Source organism: Haliotis rubra, unplaced genomic scaffold (genome assembly GCF_003918875.1).
Source record: "Haliotis rubra isolate DU_JTF1 unplaced genomic scaffold, ASM391887v1 Scf238, whole genome shotgun sequence".
NCBI classification, from domain to species: domain Eukaryota; kingdom Metazoa; phylum Mollusca; class Gastropoda; order Lepetellida; family Haliotidae; genus Haliotis; species Haliotis rubra.
The window spans coordinates 577671-587514 of record NW_025766425.1 but is presented as its reverse complement, the minus strand read 5'-3'; the positions used below and the strand labels follow the sequence as shown (position 1 = coordinate 587514).

General features: G+C 37.4%; 1 long non-coding RNA gene across 1 annotated transcript; it reads right to left on the bottom strand.

Moving 5' to 3' along the window:
* Positions 1–282: 282 nt before the first annotated feature.
* LOC124278472 lies at positions 283–8199 on the bottom strand. Its single transcript, XR_006899101.1, has 3 exons — positions 8065–8199; positions 5280–5285; positions 283–293 (listed from the first exon to the last, which is right to left on the bottom strand). It is a non-coding gene; the product is annotated as an uncharacterized LOC124278472 (long non-coding RNA).
* Between the last annotated feature and the right edge of the window lie 1645 nt (positions 8200–9844).

Sequence of the window (9844 nt, the reverse complement as noted above, 5' to 3'; positions counted from 1 at the left end):
CTACCCCACCACCCCTCTTGTGTAAAGCATAGGTTGCTAGCGATTGATGTGAACTGGATGGAGTGAGTGAGTGAGTGAGTGAGCCAGTTTTACAGCTATATGGCAATGTAAATCATCAAATCTGGATCAGACAATCCAGTGATCAACAGCATGAGCAGCGATCTAGGATGATAGGATGACATATGTCAACCAAGTCAGCGAGCCTGACCACCCGATCCCGTTAGTCGCCTCTTACGACAAGCATGGGTTACTGAAGATCAGTTCTTACCCGGATCTGCACAGGTCAATGAGAACTGGATTCCTCACGGGATCGAACTGCAGTCAAGAAGCAGAACTTGATATTACACTGATTTTTACATTTATCTGAAACATATTTAAAATATAAAATACAAGGCTAAACGATGCAATATCAAATTTTGTTTGATTATTGTTCAACGCACTCAGCGTTGCACTCAGGGAATTTCAAGTAATATACTCATGCTTATAATGGTTTTCACCCCGCACTCGGCACACCCCACACCCCTCTCAATTAAAAAAATTGAAGGGGTGACAACCATATTGGCATGAGTATATTATGCTAAAATGAACTAAAATGAACTAAAATTATTAAACTTATAGTAAATATTAGGGTCTGGGCCAGACAATCCAGTGATTGAACTCGGACCTCCACGGGTCTGTAGTAATAGGGCTTATATTCACACAGCCTGAATAAACAAGATGCGTCTTTAATGCATAAGGTACGTAGGGCGCAGCGAAGAAAGAGCAGCTACTCTCAGCACTACTTTGCACCACCATTCTATACTGTCATTATGCTAACATATTTAACATAAACTGAAGGACAAAAGAAAGTATACGCCCTTGTTTGATAGAGGCTGAAACGAAATTATACAAGTGAGTTTAGTTTTACGCCGCACTCACCAATATTCCAGCTATATGGCGGGGGAGGAATGATACAAAGAATTCCCGTTTATTTATGATGTATTAGACAAGCGTATTATTTTTCAGTCGTCAAGTTTGCAACCTTGTTCCGGCCAACGACGTTTCGACAACGTTTGTAAATTTTTGGTCAAATGCATTACTTTCTGTTACCCAGCAACTTAGTCCCAGAGTGGGAAATCGATCTATCCTCGTAGCGAACGAACTTTTCAATCACACTAAAATATTCGTTTCAAATATCGAATGTTATGCTTCTATTAAACATACGTTGTATGATCAATTTTAAGTGTATACATACCAGATAAGTCTTTGGATGAGGCTACTGAAGGTGGCGGGTCCTACTCAGAATTCCTCCTCTTCTCAAAGAGTGACAGTCTCAACGATTGGTGTTTTCATTATCTCGGATGAACCAGCTCGGCAAATGGCGTGCCCCTTGTTTATGATTATATACATTTGACAGAAGCTCAATCAATCACGACGGTAGGCCCGAGGGTGACGTTGGAAGGCCTCCGTTAGATGAGATCGTGTAGAAGGGTGAGTTTAACGATAGAACGTTGTCCCTGGTGCATTATAGCAGATGAATTTAATAGGGATGACTATCACAGTGTATGATCTCATACAGTGCAAACCGGATATAGTGCGCTGTACGTTCGGGCTTTGGTTGATAGAAATGTTGTCACGGGCTCCTTTTTTTCTGGTTTTGATTACTGTGAGTATAGTTCAAGTACTAAAATAAGCAAAATACTTCTTCTTACTCTTATAAACTATAATCATTTCTAAGTAATTGAAGTTCATAATTTAATATTTTCCTTCGTTTTCTTAAGGTACTGCTGAATTCAATACATACCGACAACACTTCTGTTTGCTATTTTTGTGATTTTCGGACACATTCTTTCAACATTATCAAATTATTGACCACTGTATTATCAGTCACCCATCCAGTGAATTAAAATGCAAATTCGAATATCATGACGACACAACCCTTATCTAGAAACAAAACAATTCCAAATCATATCAGAAGTATTAAAATCTGTAGGAAAGTGCATTGTACCTTGTAATGACAACAAAACAGAAATCACCAAGCATTCAAACAATGAAGTATTAAGTACCCTTAAGAAAAAGTCTAAATGTGATATGAAGGAGGATATGTTTGGCCAGAGGCAAGCCTTGTCAATGAATGATTTAAAGGTCACATGCAACCAAAAAATCAAACATAATTAAAACACAATTATCACTTATTCATGACATATAATATATATTGCTGGTTATGAGAAAACATATAAACAAAATTATAAGCGTACAATCGCAAATCAAAAGTGCAATATTGTGTACTTGGGTTTACTTCCCAAGAAACGAAGCAGCCGGGATACCGAACCCAGTCAGAGCGGGTGAGTGTGCACTCAAGTGTAACGGCTGGTTCATTTGCAGATGCCTTCACGGCTCATTGTGTGTGTATGTATAGAGATGTTGGGTTTTGTAAATATATGCTCATTTTTTTGTGTATAACATTTTGCAATCAACAGACATCATAACATGTCATGTGTACAAGTATCACACCTGCCTGTCTGTGTAATTACATAATGTGACAGAGACCGAACTCGGACCATAAATCAATGCATTTTGTTTATGGTTTATGCCCGAACTGTCGACAACAAGAAATAATCCGTCCAAATTACTTGTCGGCAGTCCGGGAAAAGGGAGGTGATGTTCTACATGAGTGACTTCACTCCCAGTGTTCTCGAAATTAACAAACCAATTAAAACAGAGTGTGATATATATAGTAGACAATATATTTATTCAGTCAATATAACAACATGCATGTATCATGCATGTATCATATGTCACACAATATAACATATTTGTATATATATTTCATAAAGCTCACACAATATATTTGTGTGTGTGTTTTATATTAATAAGTGATTTCTGCAGGTGTATAAGTAATAAATATATAAAAGATGAGTCCAGTTATTTCTTCTTGCCAAAACTCCTTTCTATCTGCACTAAAGTAATCTGAATGTTCAGCCAAGATGAAGCAACTCTGACACATGGTCTGTGTAATGCAAGTCAGTAAGTCTGTCGGCAAGAAGGTCGGCCTTCAAGGATCGAATCCTAGCGTCGATGATTCGGTAGCGACGTCTACGGAAGGGATCTCTCTCTGCTGTCCTTGGATCTGCTGAATTTTTACTTCAGTAGATGACTGTTCTTTTTGTACCATTCGCACAACCTCAAATACATTCGGATGTGTCTTCATGGCATACTTGTTGATTTTGTTGTGCCAACCTTCCAAATTATTGTTAGTTCTGTGTCCATCATTTTCAAAATGATTCCAAGTTGGCAGTGTCCATGGACCTTCTACCCAGGTGGTAGTAACGTAATCCATCAGCTGTGTCGCCTTTTCACCTAGTGGTGCGTTGCATCTGTACATCTTCAGTATGTTTTCTGAGCTCTGCGTCTGTTGACTCTGTACTTGGATCCATTGTGGTAAAGATTCTGACCTCTATGAATGTTGTCAATCAATGTAACCCGCACTATAGCATTTGCCATTCTGACAGTGGTAACCAAATATTCATGATCTATAATATATACCCAAATGCTATATGTTTACAACAGCAACTCCCAATATCACAAAATAATTTGTAAGCTCTCTGTTTCTTACCGGGTGTTGTTGCATGTTAAACTCCAAAATAGTAATCCTTCCACTCGCATAACGTAAAATAATAGTCTGTTTTTGCAACCTTAATTCTCTTGCAAATTGTTAAAAAGACATTCTCTTTAATCAACTTAATTCATTTACTCATGATACGAGCATAGCTGTAGCCGCCATAGCCACTTGCAAACCACTAAGCAAACATTCTCTTTCACAAATTAACACTGTCACGGTATGTTGACCACGCGATGTCGACACTCCGGGTTTTTTGTTTTGTCGACGGTTAGCAACATCCTATTTTTCATTTGTCGACAGATCGGGCTGACACCTTTGTTTATGGTGTATAGCCTGATTGGTGTTAAGTTCAAATTGCATGTGGTCAGTGATCCCAGTTGTGTATTGAATATGGTCATTAGCAGACAGGCAGGCAGACACAAAGGTGTCAATAAAACAAAGACATTGAGTTTTGTCTGTGACAACGACATATCTATATCACAGTTAGAAATTCTGTCAACGCTAAATAATGACATTGCTTGTAAGTATCGAACTGAGAAAGTGACTCGGTAAGAAGAACGTTTGGTGAAATAGACAAATGAAATTATATAAACAGTTAATCTACTGTCATAACATATAAAAAGCTCGCGCCTGTGAAATATCAACAAAACATTAGAAAAATAGCTCACACCAAAGCCTTCACCGAGAATTCACCGGACAACACGCTTCCAAGCTGCGCGAACCTATTTCACTGCGCACGTGCTATGAGCGCAGCCCAGCTGTTGAAACCACTTGAATTCCCCCAAGCGCTTGGGGAAAATTAGTGAATCCGATTTCGCGCGGTTTTTGTCATGGCGTTATTTTTCAACTTTATAAGTTGAATTTGCATTCTTGATGATTTGTTTCGGTAAGTCCATACCGAAAGGTATCAGAATCTGCAAAGTTGTGTTTTAAGTTGCATGTTACCTTTAACAGAGAAACTAGATTGGAATACAGAAACATTTTCATCGCATGCAGATGGCACTCAGATCTCACCGACAATTGTTATTCCTGCATGTGAAAGTTTTGATCGAGGTTCTATGAAAGGAATGATAGAATGGCTCCAGCTTGTCTAACTACCTTATAGGAAGTCGGGAATGATGATATGTTTCTTAACTTCAAACGATTGGTTGCTTCTAATTCATTTCCCTTGGATAGTACTGCGTTCATGCTGTTTCCTATTCACTCGATAACACTGTACTGATGAGTGAGCGAGTGATTATATGATTTTACTCCGCCTTTAGCAATATATCAGCAATATCACAGCGGGGGACACCTGAAATGGGCTTCACACCCGTACTGATGAGATGCAGCGAGGTTCCAAAATGTTTTTGGAGGATTGGGCTAAATTTGTTCAAAGGGAAAAATTTTAAATTCATGTCAGGCACAGTGACAGAGGGAAAAGTCCCTAGAGGTGTGCATGTTCCAAATGATTCCAAAATAAACTTCGTAGTTCCTGATAGGACTGTTCTGGGCAAAATGAAAGGTCCTCTAAAAGACAACCAACTTGTACCTGCTTGCGTTATGCAAATGCTGGACATGAATGCTAAAACTGACCCAGAACAAGTTAACATTTACAAAATGTGTATTAATATAATCAAACTCAATGCCTGTACGGGTGGAAAGTTAAGGGATGTTGATTTATGGGGGTTTGAGGAACATCTGACTCTCGTCGGAAACTATCACACGAAACTGGTATTTTGGAAAGTTGTGAAGAATTTGTTAATTGATTAGAAATTCGGTGGTTTAAAACAGGTTACCGAATGTTCAGACGAACAAAAGAGTAGTTCTAGTCGTTGATTAATGGTGTCATTAGGATTTGCAGTGGTCACGTGAGAACTCAAAGTTGGAAAACCTCTTGCACTTGACAAATTTCTGAAAGCTGTAAATGGTGATTGGAGACAGACCAAATATGCTTTCGTAATCAGTTCTCTCATGTACCAGATAAGCTGTGCCATCGAAAACCTCCTACACGGCATAGATAAACTCAGGCTTCTTGTTTCAAAATGAAACACATCACACTTTATATTGCAAAATTTATATTGTTTTCGTTATGAATAATGACGAAAACAAACACATTTGTATCACATCATAATGACAAGTGTATGCAAGAACTATAAACTCGGTCAATATATCATTGATTATATAAACCTATAGTTACAATGTAATAACGATGTTCACCAAAGTTAGAATTATCCAATATTGCGTTTGTTGACATGTGTCTGAGACAACAATCTATGAAGAGATGACTAAGATTCTGTAAAATTGCAGTAAATACATTCTTCGAATTTATAAGCAATCTCATGTATTCCTTCACGGTTCGCGATAACATACTTCGAAGATATACTAGAACTATATATACATACGTTGAATGTGTCCAAAATGACAATAAAGCCCACCTTTAAATAAGCTCTCAGTCAGGACGTTTTTCAGATACGCGCTATATTCCGCACAGAGAAACAAACGGTTTCGGCTATAATCCAGTACAGTGATACTGCATTGTTGCGAGTGATCTCATAGATAACGTCATAACTAAACAACTTTGGAATATGAAAATTCACACAAACATTGTACAATCCATTACGAATATAATACTGGTAGCTCTGTAGGCTAACATGATGGTATATGTGAGTAAAAGCGAAAGTGCACGAGCTGGTCGAATTTGGCTCGATGCGCAAGAGGTGAAAACAATTGTGTTTTCATTAACATACAGATATCTCGCTAATAATTAATGTAAATGTTATATCCAAGTTATCTAATGTTGTAAAGCAGCCTATCTGCATGTGAAATTATACTTTACTTTGCCTTTAAATCAACTTTTTTTTGATCGAGCATACCTGTTCAGACGACATTTCTATCAACCAAAGCACGAACGTACGGCGCACTATATCCGGTTTGCACTGTATGAGATCATACCCTGTGACTATTGAGGGGGCAACATACTATTGCGATAGCGATAGTCCGTTACAACATACTCTTGCAATAGCGAATAGTCTATTGCGACCAACTATTGCAATAGTTTTTTGCAATAGTTTTTTTCTCCTTTGTCGCATTTGAAGTCATTTCCCAAATGAATGTATAGTTTATATGAAATAAAAACAAGTTGAAGTAGTTTCAGTCTCTTTTAATAACTGACAAGAAACTTGAAACCAAGATCAAGTAAACAGGTAAAACATTAACTCAATAAAGCTGCAAGTCTGCACCCAAACATCCTGTATTTTGCGCAGCGCATTTTCAACGGAAGTCAATTACTAAACAATCGATAGTCACATATGCATCCGATTCGGTACTTTTTCGTTTCTACCATCGATCAATTGCTATCGGAGACTCAACAATTGCAATCCATCAATAGTTCGATGCATCGTTACAGCCCTAGAGTTAAATGAATTATCCATTTACCTTTGAATGGAACAACATTCTTTGAGAGGCATTTTAGAAGTTGTAAAGATGAAGGAAAACCAAGTTCTATGGATAGTCCACATCCACTTCATGAACCAACATTGCTGGTCATGAAGTACACGAACCTCTAGTATAATATTTGTTGGTTTGTTGTTTAACACCACACGCAGCAATATTCCAGCTGTAAATGATCGAGTCTGAATCAGTGATCAACAGCATGAGCATCGCTCTACGCAACTGGGTTACGATGACTTCTGCCAACTAAGTCAGCGAGACTGGCAACCCGATCCCGTTAGTCGCCTCTTACGACAAGCATGGGTTACTGAAGATAAAATTTAACCCGGATCTTCACGGGTGGAAATAAGGTGAAATGATATGGGGCCAAATATGTATTCACTTTTCTCGTCACTATTTTGTCATCATTATTTTCATGATAAACACATACTCGTGATGTAGTTACAGTTTCAAAGCTTTTAGCAGATATTCCTTATGGCCGTGGGAAAGATGTTGTCGATTTTATGAGTATAACGTATGATGATATATTATATTATATAAATCACTCAGTGCATAACTACTACGACAAGCATGGGTTGTTGAATGTCAGTTGTTCTATCCGGATCTGCACGGGGCTCTGATATAATAACGCATACGAGATAATAAAATGTTTTAACGGATCCAACTTGGAACTGATAATTCGATACGGTAGGATCCAGAATATGTGTGGTATATCCTCCGGCGTAACCGTTTCCTAATATGGGAAGTAGGGCTGCACGGTATTACCGGTAAACCGCAATACGACATTGTAACAATTACGTATCGCGATACATTTATGATGTAGCGGTATACCGACAAAGATTTCTTTGTTCAATTTTAATCCATTCAACACCGCAGGTAAGACTACCGCCCGTATACCCCCTAAATTTGAATGGTGAGGAAAAAGATGTATGTGGATATTCAGGTAATATGGGTGGTGGTGGTGGGTGGGGATTGGGCGGATGTCTTTCCAAATGATTGGCAACGGGTCCACTTGCAGATTGTCAAAGAACAAGTATCGATGTTTCAAGGAAATAATTAAATTTGAATAAATTAATGAATAAAATCTACATTTTTCCTAAAAGTTGTCAAACGTACATCTAAGTTACTATTTCCATATTTTCGTGCGATCATGTTATGTAAGTCAAGTGACATCTCGGCTTTCGTCGCCTCGATCTTCATTCTCCGACACGAATTCGAAGTTTAATGTGAAACAAACTGCATAAAGAATATTAGTCACAGGTCGCCAGCTACCACGATACGTCCAATACGTTCCACAATTTACATACTTGTGGCGATTGCCTGCTTAACACGCTCAGAATAGCATTATTGCGCCCAAAACATTTGTCTAAAAGTTTATGAGGACGGTATCCATTGCTGTAATATGATTGGCTGCCTTTGGCTACGTACATGATTTTTACCAATCACGATACTTATAGCAGACTGTGGTGAAAAAGCGTCATTAGAAACCAATCTTTATCCAATAGAATCGCTTCTTACAACTGCGAAAATACTCCTGACAGGGTTACTGTGATATTATTGATGATTAGAGCTTTCGAACGATACCCGCCATCAAATGAATCTTCTCGAGTGTTATTCATACGGAGCTTCGAAAACGGAGGCATTTCCCAATGTTGTGTTATGTTACCGAGCGACAAGCCACGGCTACCAGGAAATAGGCGACCATATTTATTATTTAATTAATCTTTTTATAATAATTTTCTGATTACGTAAAAATGAAAATATAAATGAAATAGGTAAGAGGATATTATGCCATTTTCGCCTCCTTCGTGATTTATCTGGACATTATAAGTGTGTAAACTTGTATTTTTATTAGAAATAATCTTTTTAAGTTGACGTTATATAATTTGAATAATATGTTAAAATAACTTTGGTATTTATCAACAGTTGGGTTAGACCTAAAAAAATTAAATGGTGTGTGACATGTAGTAGCAATAATGTTTCACGAGCTGATATTTTCCTTGACAAACGTAGGCTTCTATCTTATCATAAGGCTATGTTTCTCATGTTTCACTTTTTTTCCATTATTCTATTCAGTCTAAATTTACCTAATACAGAGAGACTTTTGCCCATCTTGAGTGCTTTGTTAACTCATTTCTTTATGAGAAAGTGTACCAAACGTCATTCATGAAATATGTAATGTTAATAATGCTTTTATTCAAAGACATAGGTGCATAAATCATTGTTTTGATTAGAATGTGCACTTCAAGATGTCATGTCACATGATTGTGACTTCAATTCAATTTTTCTTGAGTAATACAGATGTGCACAGTAGCTCAGACTTTTTAAATTATTTGAAATTCAACATCCTTTGCAGTTTAAAGAAGTTAAAGTATATAAATAGTATGGGTGAGTTGATGGAGGACATGATGTAAGCTAGTTTCAGTTGAATTTGTCATATATATGAAATGAGAAATCATACATATATCTGTGTTAACTTTCCTTTGGACAGCAGTTACCATTAAAAGAAAGACTTGTTGAAAGTTTTGTATAATAAAGTGTACGGCTAGTAATATTTGGAAAGGACTAATGAAATGCAAAATCCACTAGCCCGGAGGACTAGTTAAACTGTTTAGTGAGTGTCGATCCCTGCTGTTTTAAAATAAACATATAAACAGAAGAATGTTCTGGTTTTTCCTTTTTCTTGCTTTGAAAGAAACTAGACAATGTACAATGGTTACTCGCAGCTACTGTGATTCAATTTGAAGGTAAAAGAATATTACAAAGTGGACAGATCTGAATAGCTGTTTTTTTCACAATATATCGCAATAC